The sequence below is a fragment of the Periplaneta americana genome, chromosome 17, assembly GCF_040183065.1.
Source record: "Periplaneta americana isolate PAMFEO1 chromosome 17, P.americana_PAMFEO1_priV1, whole genome shotgun sequence".
Lineage (NCBI taxonomy): Eukaryota > Metazoa > Arthropoda > Insecta > Blattodea > Blattidae > Periplaneta > Periplaneta americana.
In genome coordinates, this window is record NC_091133.1 from 101636925 (window position 1) to 101654338 (window position 17414).

The following is a 17414-nucleotide window of genomic DNA, read 5'->3' on the forward strand; positions in this document are numbered from 1 at the left end:
TAACAACGAAATAGTGGAAAATTTCGAACACATCACTATTATTACCAAAAAATACGCTACCTACCTAAAAATGTTATATCAATACAAAAGAACAGTCCTGGCGTATAGAGACATTTTCTTTTGTTGCTGTTTTTGCCTTTTTTTTTTTTTTATTAGTAACAGTTTTAAGATGCAATCAAATTCGGAAGCTGTAGGACAAAATACTGTAAGGCTATATAGTTTTACGACAGGTAGTTTTATATTTTGGCCACAACAGTACATTCCAGCAAGACGTTGCACAGCGCCGAGTGCAGTTTTCACGTCACGCTCTCGTCACGGTCTAAGAAATTAAACAGCATTGGCAATGCAACTTCGAGGAAAACTTGCACATCTCATTCAGAAGTCGAAGCCACGAAAAACGACATTCCTTCTCAATATATATTTTACACAGTACCTAACTAAAGACATTTATATTTTAAAAAACTTTGTGTTAAGTGAATTTTAAGAAACGATTACCTAACACTTATACATTACATACATACATACATACATACATACATACATACATACATACATACATACATACATACATACATACATACATACATACAGGGTAACTTAAAAGCTTGTGCCCAAACTGAAGGAGCTTATAGAGGAGTCAAAATAACATCTTTCGAATAGAAATCTACGGTCTCCGAAATAATCCTGTCAGTATAAGCCCGTAATATTAGGACGTAGATTGTAAATAACCATACGCTGTACCCTAAATTCTGCTACCGTCTCTTGATTCTGACGATGCAGTGGAGACAGAAGTGAGACTGTGATTCTGTCGTCAAAGTTAAATATTCTACAGTACGGTAACTTATAAAGAAACTGCTCTCCCACTGGGAGAAGCATTGATCGCTAGAGAGACTATGTGGAGAAATAATTATATGGGTATCAACAATAAAGTTGTAGGAGTTACCACTTTTTGTTTTACTCAAATAACTATAGTCATTTTCAAATAAATTAGGAGGCAAAACTTTTTGAAATGCCTTCGTATAATTCAAAACTTTCACAGTACTTACGTTAACGAAAGTGAAAAGAACTTCAATAACTAATAAGTAGAGTCCTCCGTTTGGTTACTTTTAATACAAGTTAGGTGTACATCTATCATACTAACTTCGTACGGAGAGCAAGTTGCAAGTCAACAGTTCACGCTTCACGCAAGTCGGTGAACATGAGGAATAATAATAATAATAATAATAATAATAATAATAATAATAATAATAATAATAATAATAATCCGTGGCGCTACAGCTCTTGAAGGGCCCAGACCGACCACCGGGCTGTTGACCTCACGTCCATATGCCGAAGCAGAGGTGGACGATCATCCAACTAGAATGGCGGTCTTGTGTGGTTAGCACGATGATCCCCCAGCTGTTACAGCTGGCTTTCGCAACCGGATTTCGCTACCTATCGTAGCTCCCCAAGTGCATCACGATGCTGAGTGGGCACCGGTCCCATACACTGGCCGAAATTTCATGAGAAAATTTCTTTCTCCATGAGGACTTGAACCAGCGCGCATTTCGTAACGCGAGTCGTAGGAGGATGCCTTAGACCACGACGCTACGGCACGGGACGAACAAGAGAAATACCATTTGAATTTAATAACAAAAATAACGAAGCATATATTTAAAGGCAGCTTATATGCAATAAAAGATAATTTTTACTACGAATAGATGAAACTAAAAAAAAATCAGGTGCCAACCCCTTTATTTTCAGGAGCTACAACATTTTGTCCAGACATGCAATGAGGAAACCATTCGAGCCAAGATAAAGATACATTTACTGAAATATATTAAACAACATTAAATATCTAGTCCTCCGAGTAAGCTCTGTGATAGCATGTCTGCCTCCAGATTAGCCGGCCAGGTTCGATTCTCGGCGTGGTCAGAAATGTTCTTGTAAAATTTCTACCTAGGGACTAGGAGAGATGGCGGTGCGCAACTTCTAATCACTAGATTGTGCACCAATGTGCCTGGGTTAAATCCCAAATCTCTCCGCAGTGCATATGAAGAGAAGGTGTATGTCACTGTTGATAGTGATTCGTCCGTCGTACGGGGACGTTAAGTCTGGCGGCCCCCTTGGTGCTTATTCGACAGGAGTAAGCTACGTGCCGACACCGGGTTTCCCCTTCTCCCTTCCTGATCATCATCATCACTCATTCCAGACACTATACTTACACAAACACTTACACATACACTCACCCTAGTACACGATATAAATCTCCACAGATACACATCATGTACAGTATGGAAAACCGAAGTGGTGTACAACTAGAAAAATAGGTCACAGTCCTGCCATCTATACGAAATATGCGGAACCCGAATCACATACATTAAATATCTATACAATGCAAACACACGCTCTCAAAGACGCTCTGAAGCTATATAGGATAATAGATTTTTTTTTTTTATTTTAGTAGGTTATTTTACGACGCTTTATCAACAGCTTAGGTTATTTAGTGTCTGGATGAGATTAAGGAGATAATGCCGGTGAAATGAGTCCGGGGTCCAACACCGAAAGTTACCCAGCACTTGCTCATATTGGGTTGAGGGAAACCCCCGGAAAAACCTCAACCAGGTAACTTGCCCCCACCGTGAATCGAACCCGGGCCACCTGGTTTCGCGGATAGACGCGCTAACCGTTACTCCACAGGTGTGGACCGGATAATAGAGGGAGATGCACAAAAATGTAACGATATTAATTAAAAAAAAAAACATACACAAGTTCGAATATCTTCCTACAACAGTTTTTGTTAACATTACGTATCAGCCGCAGTGACAAAATAGATCAAAGTCTTAAACAATTTTGAACTCTATAAACAATTCAGGCGCCACATACAATTTTTAGTCGCCATGACTACCTGGCGTCCGGAATAATCTACCCCTGATTTTTACAGTAAGTGAAACGCATCTAGATACTTCAGATCTAATTAAAGTTTGGAATTAATAAATGAAAAAAGTATAAGTTTCAACATAAGCTTAAAATAAAATACATTATGAGTGCGTGCCTTACAAGTCAATTTATGAATTAATGAGTGTAAAAACATTTTAAGTCCTTCAAATGAACAATATTTCCTCCTTTCTGATAAAATACATTTTCCTTTTTCCTAATGACACGCTCGCTACCAAATTCTTCTACTGCAGCACTCATTTCCATCCGCCTTGCTTTGTTTTGTTTTCATATATTCACTGAACAGCAGACCTGAACTACTAAGCAGGGCTGGATGCCGCCATACATACCTACACTGTTGGGGGTTGCATAGAGGCTTTAGGTAACCAAACGCAGGACTCTACTGATAAGTTACTGGTATACTGTTGAGATGACCAATGATAGAATGATAAATGAACACGTTTACACTTCACAAACAGACCGAAGAATCTACGGGAAAGTAAACTGCTCAAATCTGGAACATTCTAACAAAGCAGGAGTAATTTAATAGAATATGAAATGCAAACCGCTTAAAGAGAATGTTGCAGCAATTTCGTAATTACCTGTCCACGTAATTATGCGAATGTCAGGTATGTTCCAGGACCGAAAGAAAGTAAAATAACACATGCGAGCACTTGTGACATTAAGATATGTTTAGAATCGAGAATACAAACGGAGCTTGTAATAATTATGTCTTCAGCTGTGTCAATCATTATCAGCTGCATTCATACACTTCTCCAGATGTCTCCGTTTGCAAAATATTTGCTGATGTCTCATCTGCCAACTTTCTGCCTCTGTGTTTATACAAGTACTGGAGTTACAAATATAATTTATTGCTGTATGTCAAGAAAGTATCTTGTGTTGTTGCCTAGCTACAAGTGAAGCATGGGTTTTAATGCAATCGTCATTGTAGGCCTACATAATAAGGTTTGCGAAAAGACAGTTCTCAGTTTTTGTTTACAAGTTTAAGATTTCTTATTAAACATCAGCATAATCTGTTATTCCATTTCATACATTCTCACCAAATCATCATACGTTGGCTCCAAAAACTATTGGTACACTTCATTTTGTTGTAGTACTGAGTTCAATTTAAGATAATTGAAAATACAGTTTATATATACGGGCAAAGATAAGGTAATTAAACGATTTCATCTCAGTCAGAGTGTGTTGTACTCGCTCTTCTGTTAGACCCATTAGTGCTGGCGTTCCACAAGGCTCTATCTTAGGTCCAATATTATTCAATGTATATACTTCGGACATTCCTGCAACACCAACTGCACAAATTACTATGTATGCAGACGATACAGCTTTTATGCAATCCATCGCAACATTAACATTGCCTCAAATCACCTTCAGGAAGCCTTAAACATCATATGCCCTTGGCTTGAAAATTGGCGCATCGCACTGAACTACAATAAATGCGAAGCAATGATATTTACTTTGTGTCGTCCTGCTAATCCTCCATGCATAAATCTTTCAACCAACGTGATACCCTGGAAACCAAAGGATGGAGCTGTAAAATATCTTGGAGTGCACTTAGATCGCCGTCTATAGTGGAAACATCACATCAACAACAAACTTAAATTGGCCTACTCAAAACTCACTAAATTATATCCGCTCCTCAACAAGAAATCATCTCTAAAGCTACAAAATTGCATGCTACTTTACACATCTCTATTACGACCTCTACTGCTTTATGCCTGTCCTGTCTGGGGAGGAGCTACAATAAGTGAAATTAAACACATCCAGTCATTTCAAAATAAAAGTCCTACGAATTGCACTCAATTCTCCTTGGTTTGTCCGTAACAGCCAACTACACAGAGAAACTGGTATTGACACAATCAAACAGTTTATTCATTCACAAGCTAAGAATTTCTATAACAACCTAGAAAATATTCCAGGCGCCATCCACTACTCTCTCGGAAGGAAGTCCACATTTCCCACCAGAATCAAGACCCGACTTCCAATGGACCTCACATTATAATCAAAAAATTTATCATCACACCGACCTATGTAAATAATTATTTATTAACAATTATTTTTGTTCATTGAGGAGCCCAATCTAGGCTACCCTCAATTCAGTGTCATGTATTGTATTTATATTTTAATAAGAAATGATCTGTATAGCGCTAAATGCGCTGATCGATCAATAAATCATTAAAAAAACGATTTCAATTACGAAATTATTTAATGACACGATAAACAAACTTTATAAAAATTAAAATACAGTATTAAAATCAGCAAAAAATTATTGACACAGTGGCGTCATCGTACGTTACTGTCATTTAAACTGCATTAAACACAAGGTCATTTTCTGTACTTTTCTGTACCTTTACCAGTCAGTCGTAAGTCTGATGTGGTAGTGCTCAGTACTGACAACATGTGACTGAATAAAGGTGAATATTTATTCTCTGTGTTACTGCACTCACAAAAAAAAAGTTACAGAGACAGGTGGAATACTTTCTATGAGCTTCTCTTCTGTATAATGATTATTAATCTATAATACATAAACTCAGAGAACAAGAATCGACACGAAACAATCAAAGTGCGGACTAGATCGCCCATGAAAACTCACATATCGAGAGAAAAGAACCATCATACGTTTAGTCCAAAAGAAACCTACAAAAAGTGCTGCCTCTTTCGCTGCTGACATAGCAGCAACATCTAACAAGAAGTAAGTGCTCAGACAGTACGGAATGTCTTGAATAGTGCTGACATTCATGGCAGGTTTTCCAGAAAAAACGTATTTTCGAGGTAAACAGGAAAAAACGCCTTGAGTTTGCCAAAGAATATTGTGAAAAGCCATTTAAATTCTGGGACACTGTCATATTCTCAGACCAGTCGAAGTTCAACTTGTTCGTTCTGAAGGACGGAAGAAAGTGTAGCGAAAATCTAACATAGAATTACAGCATCAATACATAGTTCCAATAGCAAAACATGGAGTGGGCATGTTATGGTTTGGAGGTGCATGGCATCTTCGGGAGTTAGAAATCTGGCCTTTATTGGTGAAGAAATGGATCAGTACAAATTCATTGGTGTGTTGCGAGATATTTTGTCCAACAGTATCCACAACCTCGGTCTGGATGGGGTCTTCCGTTTCCAAACACACTGCTATAGAAACAAGAGAGTGGCTACTATATAATGCCTGCAGAAGACTTCTTATTTCACCACAGAGCCCAGATTTGAATCCTATTGAGTATTTGTGGGAGTATCTTGGACGAGAAACGGCCAAGAACCGCCCTCCTAATAAGGAAAAGTTTAAGACGGTTCTTGGATGTGTGATCTGAAATTTCCCCTGAAACAACGAGAAATTTGGTTCATTCAATGCCGACACGTCTGGAAGCTGTCATCCGTGCTAATGGCTTGCATACAGGATACTGAAAATACATTACAGAGACCTATTATAGGCATTAGTACAGGGACATCATATTATTTTACTAACATTTCTAATATTAGCCTGGCTATACCTTTGGATGTATGGTTGAGAATCGGAAACACTGTTTGCTACCCTCTTCCACGACTGGAGTTCGATAATATTGGCGTAAAACACAAACAAATCACTTTACTAGGTATAGGAGGGAAGAAAAGTAGTTCATCCATTTACGTAAACTAGGAAATATCGCGATTTTGAGTTTGATAATAATTTTCATTAGGTTTTTGTTTAATCAAAATACAATAAGTATTAAAAATGCGTGTTTTTACTCACGAACTGAGCTATCCATTGGACGTATTCATTATGCAGTGTATATTATACTGTCTACAGCACATTAGCGTACAATATAGAGAATGAAGTTAAATTGAAAAATAATCATAATATGGATATTTAAACACATTTTTTAAAATGGTGGCCATTCATTTCGATACAGGCTTCAGTTCTTTTGTGTATATTATCGCACTATAGACTACTGTACCTAATTCCAATTACCAGTTTCGTCCTTCGTACTAGTAACTAATGTTGAAATAATTCTGTACCTACTCTATAAAAGAGTACCTTACGTACTGTAAATTCATACTGTAAATTCAATCTTCATTTCTGCCCGATCCGAAAAGATAAAATTACTCAGACATGCTATCTACTGTCCGTCCAAGTGGTTTTGTCGCGAGGAGGATCACGTGACAGTTAATTACTTAACGAGGCCCTTTTATTTAAGTTATTTTAAACAGTTGTATAATACAGTATTACATAGACGTCCAATTCCCAACGGAAATGAATGTTTTCAAAAAAGAGCTAAGATAGCCCAGCCACTGGCCTTTACAGAGGGGCGAGCAGAAGCGGATGGGGGAAACCGGGATACGACGTAGACAAACGGACGACAGTACCTATGCGAAAATATGATTCAATATTGAAAGCTCTTTCGTCATTGGAAAACGCGAACATATTTCTGGAGCGTACTATACTCACTAACTCAGTACTGTTTAATGCGACCGTAAGGAGACTGTGACTGCATACGCGGCTTTGGTTCTGTGTGGAGGGCGGTCGGAAGTTTACTAGTAGAGGGAGTGGGAGTGAAGTACAACTCAGGTAGAATAAAAATTGAAGTAAAAATAAAATGATGTCCCTGTATAATGTGTGAATACTTTTTTTGAAATTATAAAATGGATTTTATTGTGTAAATAATTATTTTGAGTTATTGTGATTTCTGTGAAAGATTTTTAATTTTACATTATATTAAGGAATAAACATTTTATTTTCTTAAACTTTTCCTTTATACAGATCTTATAGTGAAAACAATGAATGTACCAATACTTCTTGGTATCAGTGTGTATTATACACCCACCGTGAACTGTACTGTATCTCCGATATTCTCAGTAATTGTTGCTCGCCAAGCTACTGACATTATCGCGTACATGTACGCCTGTTTTCAAATCTACGTGAACCTCCCATTATGTGCCGGAAGCAACAATTTATATTACTGTGTTTACAGAAATCTGGCCCAACACTGTGTCTGTTCACTACAAATTCCAGTTGCACTCAAATTGAGGTTAACTTAAAATTTAAATGCAGATCAGAATGATTTATTGATAATCCAATCTAGTTTAATAGCTCTGGTTCAGAATCTGGAAACTGTTTATGAGTAGAATTCGTCTGCAACGGTTCCAGTAACTCGAATGATGCGTGTAACATTTGAGCGGAACTATATTCTCAAATTTATTGCCCTGTAAACCACGGCATTTACTTCAGAACGATTCGTTAACAATCGTCTTGATTATGTTTTAATCACCAATATTCAGACTCTGCTTACAGTAAGACCCACATACTGGTTGCCAGATACGAACGCTGTGGTGTGCAGAATTCTGGGATTCGTTTTCGTACTCTTAAGTAGAGTTCTACGTGAACGAATGGGAAGAAAAGATATACATTTACCAATACTTAAACGGCAAATATACTAGAAGTAGGCAGCCATACTTTTATGTAATTCGCACAACATTGTAATGGATTATTGAGGAATATTTTAAGATTTAAGACATTACTTTTAGGCATGTATTCTTTTTTATTACTATTTATTCATACCTTGTTGAAAAATTCTTATATTTAAAAATATTGCACACATCTCAAAAACAAAATTATATTAGGAAATTGAAATTTTGTGTAAAATTTCAGAATTTAAAGTAAAAAGTAAACTATCATAATTTATTTATTTAATCTTATTTGAAAATAATATACAAAGCCACGTTGTCCATGATAACACCTTCTTCACATAAATAACTTCATTACAAAAATAAATACATAAAACACAATTCTCATCTTCTGAACTGAATCCCAAATTATTGATGCGTATTCTAATAAAATTTATCTCTCACCAAACTGTTATAGTTATAAAAAAAATATGATTGAAGGATTGGTAAACAATTCTGAGTTTCTTTATGAGAAATCCATGATACTGGTGTATTTCAAGTAATTTTATGGAATTCATTATCTTTAATTAGGGTGATTTTTGATAATGAAATAAAATCAATTTTTCCAACATAATTACACTGAAACACTGTTATAATAGTCTATTTTGAAGACTATTCTATTAGGGAGCAGCAATTAAAAAATCAAGCTCCTTTCAGTATTAGTTTTTGAGGTACGTGCACTCGTACACACATGCGCGCGCGTAAATTTATTTTTGGCATAGTCTGTAATAGTGATAGTAAGCAAATATAAATGAAGACCTCACTCAAAGAAGGTTGTATATCACATTTGTATGATTTTTACAGAAAATAGAAAAAATTGTCAGTTCTTTGATGTACAACCTAATATCACCAGAAACTCAACATCGTCAAAAATGTGATATACAACCTTCTTTGAGGGAGGTCTTCAAATATCGACGGGCCAGCTCAAAAGGGAACAACCAAAATTTAAGATTTTGAGAAAACTAGATTTTAAAGCTCCATGTTGCTGTGAAAAATCCAATTAACACACACTAATTTGAAACTTACAGTATATATAAAAGATCATTAACAGAATTTGGAGTAATTTCAATAATCCTTGGATTTTTCACAGCAACATGAAGCTTTAAAATGCAGGTTCATCAAAACTTTAAATTTTGAGTTGTTTTCCTTTTGAACTGGGCCGTCGATATACCTACGCACAAAGTTATGCGTGAGCCCTTAAAATATTCCTACATTATAAATTATAAACGCTGTAAAATTAAATCAAATTATAACTTGAACTTTTTGTCTATCTTCAGTTTAAACATTTACATGCAAGACCCCTTAATGTGAACAGCGTTTTCATGCAGACTTGTAATTCATAATATCTATAGAACCTAAATAATTTTATGGAACTAAATTATCACTTACTTACTTACTGGCTTTTAAGGAACCCGGAGGTTCACTGCCGCCCTCACATAAGCCCGCCATTGGTCCCTATTATGAGCAAGATTAATCCAGTCTCTATCATCATATCCCACCTCCCTCAAATCCATTTTAATATTATCTTCCCATCTACGTCTCGGCCTCCCCAAAGGTCTTTTCCCCTCTGGCCTCCCAACTAACACTCTACATGCATTTCTGGATTCGCCCATACGTGCTACATGCCCTGCCTATCTCAAACGTCTGGATTTAATGTTCCTATATCAGCAAGGTTTCGTCGTCTAATACCTTGTTTCAGGATCCACAATCTGGCAATAGTGTCACAGAATGAAAGTTATTACTTTGTTTTAATCACATAATATTTCAATATTATAAATACAAGACCATGAAATCACATCCGCTTCAAACATACATTATCACAATCCTCTGCACTCACGACAAAATCTTTTGAAATACATACTGTTATAAGAGACTGCCTTCAAACACAGAGAAAACTCCATCTTTCACCTGAAGTCTTTGCCTACTGGCTTACTTATTCGTAAGCAATGCTGAAAACTTGAAGATAAGATAATATTAAAATGTGTGCGCTGTTTGTCTACTGATAAATCCAATGCAGGAAGGCAATCGTGTATTAATTTCTTTACGTAATGCGATTTCGTATTAAGAATCTTACATATGAACCTTCAGAATGTTTCCAAATTATTACTATAATTTTAACATTATGGTATAGACTTCACGTGATTGGAAAAGGACTGGTTTTGGCGCAAACATAGCCGGAACAACACTTATTTACCTGGTCAAGGTGAACAGGTCATATGGTCTGTGGCTTTCTGATAAGAAAGAACTAAAATACTTTAGCTGTGATATCCGTTTAGAAACCTGGAAAATATCACTACAGAGTGTCACGTTAGGAAATGAAAACAAAAAAATAAAGATACACATGTCCATCAACTAACATCAAAAAGTTGGCAAAGACTGTTTAATATATTATTTTATATTATTTTAATGTACCGAAGTACATATGATATTTCCATGCAGATATTCTGCGTCATCATACGATGAAAGAGTAATGGAACGGAGAAAAATTCTCTCCGGCGCCGGGATTTGAACCCGGGTTTTCAGCTCTACGTGCTGATGCTTTATCCACTAAGCCACACCGGATACCCACCCCGGCGTCGGACAGAATCGTCTCAGATTAAGTTCCAACTCTTGGCTTCCCTCTAGTGGCCGCCCTCTGCACTACGTCATAGATGTCTATGAACGTAAGACCGAAGTCCACACATGTTCCATTACTCTTTCATCGTATGATGACGCAGAATATCTGCATGGAAATATCATATGTACTTCGGTACAAAAAAAATAATATATGATATGCGTAAATCACTTCGTGATTTAAGACGGCGCTTATTCCGTCGGATCCCGGCCAACTAGTCACTCATAACGAGTGCACCTCAGCACATGTGTGGACTTCAGTCCTACGTTCATAGACATCTATGACGTAGTGCAGAGGGCGGCCACTAGAGGGAAGCTAAGAGTTGGAACTTAATCTGAGACGATTCTGTCCGACGCCGGGGTGGGTATCTGGTGTGGCTTAGTGGATAAAACATCAGCACGTAGAGCTGAAAACCCAAGTTCAAATCCCGGCGCCGGAGAGAATTTTTCTCCGTTCCATTACTCTTTCATCGAAAGACTGTTTAAGTTTGCGGCTTCTAGAAGGCACAATTTATTTAATTTAATTTAATTTATTCATTCATTCAATTATTCATTTCTTTATTTATTGTAGTCCACACCTGTGGAGTAACGGTCAGCGCGTCTGATCGCGAAACCAGGTGGCCCGGGTTCGAATCCCGGTCGGGGCAAGTTACCTGGTTGAGGTTTTTTCCGGTGTTTTTCCTCAACCCAATACGAGCAAATGCTGGGTAACTTTCGGTGCTGGACCCCGGACTCATTTCACCGGCATTATCACCTTCATTTCATTCAGACGCTAAATAACCTAGATGTTGATACAGCGTCGTAAAATAACCCAATAAAATAAAAAAAAAAATAAAAAAAAATATTTATTGTAATACTTTCTCTTTACTTCATATGAGAAAATGAAAAAACTTCATTCACAAGACAACTTTCTGGCCATAAAATAGTGCTGAATAAATCAATATTAATGCACGTTAGAAAAGGAATTAGCCTGAAACGTAAAAATTATTATTTTGAAATGTCCCTATCTTGTTCATGTAGGGTATAATGGAACCAGTTCCGGGTAGGTGTGTCACCATGATTGCATTACTCGCACAACGTTGCAGGATAACAAACCAAGATAACGACATTAGTCTAGCCAGATTTACACCTGGCACCACGGCACTGATGAGATGGCAGCTTTATCTCTATGCTCCACAAACGCCAGGCAGCGCAAGCTGTGAGACCAGTTCTCCGATTCACGTAGTTAACAGACAATTCCTTCCTTCATTATATCGTAAAATCTTCATTCATCGGCCATTCCTTACGCACCAACATAGCGCGTTCACCCCAACCCCCAGTTACACACGCATATCTATGTACGTCCACATAAACCCACACATCCACCCTATCCTACTACCATTCATACCCCCCACCCCATACTTGTAACTCTCAACACAAGAACCCACGCACACCGAATACATTATTATTGAGCTTCGATTACCTAATTCGTTTCATGAGACTTAAACCCGAGAAGTAGCGCCAATTTATTCTGAAAATAAAACATCCCACATACAGAGTTGATGTAATATATGAATAGATCTTAACAGTTTGGGGAGGACGAGATATAGTTGGGAGGATAATATTAAAATAGATTTGAGGGCGGTGGGATATGATTGTAGGGACTGGATTAATATTGCTCAGGATAGGGGCTTATGTGAGGGCGGCAATGAATCTTCAGGTTCCTTAAAAGCCATAAGTAAGCAAGATCCTAACAGTTTATTCCTTGGATAGAGTGCAACAAACATTGTAACACCATACTTACTTACTTACTGGCTTTTAAGGAACCCGGAGGTTCATTGCCGACCTCACATAAGCCCGCCATAGGTTCCTATCCTGAGCAAGATCAATCCAGTCTCTATCATCGTATCCCACCTCCCTCAAATCCATTTTAATATTATCTTCCCATCTACGTCCCGGCCTCCCCAAAGGTCTTTTTCCCTCCGGCCTCCCAACTAACACTCTATATGCATTTCTGGATTCGCCCACACGTGCTACATGCCCTGCTCATCTCAAACGTCTGGATTATTGTAACACCATATTAGTCCCAAATTAATATTAAATGAATACTTTCTCAGAAAAATTTGTTTCCCCTAAATGTTAATGTTTTTACTCAATAAGTGCTATCCGTACGGTTTTGATTTTTAATATCATTAAAGAAAGTGATAGGAATGATTTATCCCTTTGCAGATTTTAAATAGAATTGACGATTTTCTCACAAATAAAATAAAAACATTTACATGTATAATTACTTCTATTAGGAAATCTAGCAATCCTACTGCAGTGACTAAGGGACGGAACTCAGCTGTTCAGATCGACTGCGTGTGTGCTTTCGTACGTGAGCGTGAGAGATAATTAAGAGACTTATTAAGACATATTTTTATTATTCTTTTCTGTAGCAGTGTTATTGGCTTGAGAGAGGTACTATAAACACTACTCCATCCGACAATACCATATTGTAATGTAGCGAGGTAAATCATTCGTAAAGTATCGATAATCAGGTAATTTCGTAGGATAACAAAATAGTAAACAATTTTTCTTAATATATTGCACAGAAAATGAACATGTTTATCCCAATGTAAGTGCTGGTCGATTATTATTCACAGATACTTAACTTGAGGAGATTCATTTAGAACTAACACAATTATTACTAGAACATTTGGATGTATGAATTTTTAAATACAAGAGCGAATCAGGAGATTTCACACCAACATCAATAGATGTTAACGAAAATGTTACAACCGTAGTCTTAGTACGATTTAAAACAAGTTGGAATCAAACCAATTTTTTATCAATTTTTACCTAAACATTTTAATTATGCATATCTAGGAAAAGCCTAAACTTCCATCGATAATAATACACAATCCTAATCAAAGTGAGTACGTTTTCAAGTTAAAGTAGCCGTGTAAAAACTTCGTGTCCGTGATTTTCAAATCGGTGCACTGTATCTGGAATGCAGCGTAACTACCTTTCTATTTACCAACTTCACACAATTACGAAGTCCCGTTATACTGTGATATGCTAGGATACCAGACGTGAGAACTAGGATGAATATTGCAGTTTCGTATTTAAAGCGATTTAAGTGGGTCTTCTTCGTTCCAAAAGGTAAACTGTCTGCCGACTGAAGCGCCAATTCGTACAGGTACAGTATCTGCGTGCGTAGTTGAAGTCTATATTTATTTTTAAAAATAAGATTTTGATTTAGTTGCGTAATATCTATCACAATAAACAAAATAAACTCAGGTAACGTAACTGTACAATTTTCAGCTGATACGCTGAAAATAAATTTTCATGCCATATCGCGTAGCCGCCATCCTAGTCATCTGCAGTAGAACGTTTCAATAGGCAGTAACGTTAAATACCCTAAATTACTTACAAATGGCTTTTACAGAACCCGGAGGTTCATTACACCTTCACATGAGCCCACCATCAGTCCCTATCTTGAGCAAAATGAATTCAGTTCTACAGGGACATCATTTTATTTTTACTAACATTTTTAATATTAACTTGCCTATACCTCTGGATCAACGCCGTTTGCTACTACCTTCCACGACTGGAGTTCAATGATACTGGCGTAATATACAAACAAATCACTTTACAAGGTACAGGAGGGAAGAAAAGTAGTTCATCCATTTACGTAAACTAGGAAATACTGCGATTTTGAGTTTGATCATTTTCATTAGGTTTTGTTTAATCAAAATACAGTACTGTATTAACAATGAGTGTTTTTACTCACGAACTGAGCTGTCCATGTGAACGTATTCATTATGCAGTGTATATTATACTGTCTACAGTACATTAGCGTACAATATAGAGAATGAAGTTAAATTGAAAAATAATCGTAATATGGATATTTAAACACATTTTTTAAAATAGTGGCCGTTCATTTCGATACAGGCTTCAGTTCTTTCGTGCATATTATCGCACTATAGACTATTGTACCTAATCCCAATTACCAATTTCGTTCTTCGTACTAGTAACTCATATTGAAATAATTCTGTACCTACTCTATAAAAGAGTACCTTACGTACTGTAAATTCAATCTTCACTTCTGCCCGATCCTAAAAGATAAAATTACTCAGACATACTATCTACTGTCCGTCCAAGTGGTTATGTCATAGGATCGTAGAAAGGGAGGAAATCACGTGACAGTTAATTACTTAACGAGTCCCTTTTATTTAAGTTATTTTAAACAGTTGTATAATATTACGTAGACGTCCTATTCCTAACAGGAATTAATGTTCTCAGAAAAGAGCTAAGACAGCCCAGCCACTAGCTGGCGAATAAAAGCTGGTGGGGGGAACCGGGATACGACGTAGGCAAATGGACGACAGTACCTGTGCGAAAATGATTCAATATTGAAAGCTCTTTCGTCAATGGAAAACGCGAACATATTTTTGGAACGTACTGTTTACTATGACCGTAAGGCTACTATGACTATATGCGGTCTTGGATCTGTGTGGAGGACGATTGAACTTCATTAGTAGAAGGGGTGGGAGTGAAGTACATTCAAAAACTCAGGTACAATAAAAATTGAAGTAAAAATAAAATGATGTCCCTATACCATAATATCCAACCTGCCTCAAATCCGTTTTAATATTATCCTTCCATCTAAGTCTTGGCTTCCCCAAAGGTCTTTTTCCCCTCAGGTCTCCCAACTAACACTCTATAAGCATTATCCTATGTTACGATGTAAAATCTTAATTTGATGTCATGGCTACATATTACCGTACTGGCCCGAAAATAAGCCGCACTTTTTATCCAAATTTTAACTGTGAAAAGTTAAGGTGCGTCTTATATTCGCGACCCTGGCTTTTACGACATTTCAGCATATCGTATGCTTTTTAAAAATGAAGTGAAAGTGAAGCCAATGATGATATTGAATAGGGGAATGAAAATGTGTTGGGTAACTAACACTGTGCCGGTATACCGATAAACTCTATGTTAAAGGAGTTTACTTGTTGCTGCTGAAGTTAACGATTGATAAGGCTACCGTGTCTAGGTAAACCTGTTGAAGGGAAATCCTATGGTAGGCATGTTGTTTCCCAAATGTTATATAGTTATATGAAATAAAATTGCTGCACTTAACTTTTTCCCCCCTTGTATCTCTCAGATTGCCTTTTTTCTTTTCCCCCTTCCTCGAATTTCTAGGATGCGATTAATTAACAATTAAGAAAGTAACGAGATTCAAACAAGGTAGGCTAATGAAAATTCTTCTTTTGCACCCGTCTTACTCTAATGAAGTATGATATATTACATTACTGGTGACACTAACAAGAACTTCCACTACTGTTTCGTATAACTGAAATGACAGTACCAGTGGCGTTCACATCTTTTGGAGACTACGTTATTAGGTGATTGATCAGCTTTCGATTTGCTTGTCCAGAACTCCTGTATATTCTGTGAAAATATTGCGGCGTTCATAACGCACTATATAGGTATACCAACAATGACTAACCGTTCATACTAACTTACTTACAAATGGCTTTTAGAGAACCTGGAGGTTCATTGCCGCCCTCACATAAGTCCGCCATTGGGTCCTATCCTCAGCAAGATTAATCCAGTCTGTACCATCATATCCCACCTCCCTCAAATCCATTTTAATATTATCCTTCCATCTACGTCTCGGCCTCCCCAAAGGAATTTTTCCCTCCGGCCTCCCAACTAACACACTATATGCATTTCTGGGTTCGCCCATACGTGTTACATGCCCTGCCCATCTCAAACGTCTGGATTTAATGTTCCTAATTATGTCAGGTGAAGAATACAATGCGTGCAGTTCTGCGTTGTGTAGCTTTCTCCATTCTCCTGTAACTTCATTCCTCTTAGCCACAAATATTTTCCTAAGCACCTTATTCTCAAACACTCTTAACCCCTGTTTCTCTCTCAAAGTGAGAGTTCAAGTTTCACAACCATACAGAACAACAGATGATATAATAAAATTGTTCTATAAATTCCAACTTTCAGCTTTTTTTAGAGCAGACTGGGTGACAAAAGACCGTTCATACTAACAGGCGCATTCAATATTATCTACAAATTACTCAACGATGGACGGCATCAGAATAAGATATGAAAAATTGTGAGATTAACAATATCTCCAAGCTGCAGACGTAATCAGACTGTGGGATGGTCATGGACTACTTACGGAAACAGGATGCTGTTGGGTGAAATCAGCGAGACTTAAATCTGCAAACTGCTTTACCTACGGCGAGAATAGCATTTTAATGTAGGTCTATATTACTTCGCAAGAGGCGCTGAATTCTAAAATACACTGTTTGTGGTAAGTGGATAAAATATGTGGAAAATGACAATTACAAAAATTTAAAAAAAAATTACGTAGCACAATGTTATTTAAAGAAATTGCCTCTCAACGAAACAAAAAAAAAAAATACAACTATTAATTTACCATGTCTAAATTTATGAAAGGAAAA

At 37.0% G+C, this 17414-nt stretch overlaps 1 protein-coding gene across 5 annotated transcripts in view; it reads right to left on the reverse strand.

Moving 5' to 3' along the window:
* Positions 1–17414, reverse strand: part of spoon (A-kinase anchor protein spoonbill) — a 189430-nt gene that overhangs the window by 74879 nt on the left and 97137 nt on the right. The window contains exon 1 of one of the 5 annotated variants that reach the window (XM_069815967.1): positions 10214–10301. The exons of the other annotated variants lie outside the window; for them this stretch is intronic. The gene's annotated coding sequence lies outside the window, so the exon portion shown is untranslated. Of the gene's footprint in view, positions 1–10213; positions 10302–17414 lie in introns of those variants that run through there. 5 annotated transcript variants of the gene reach the window in all.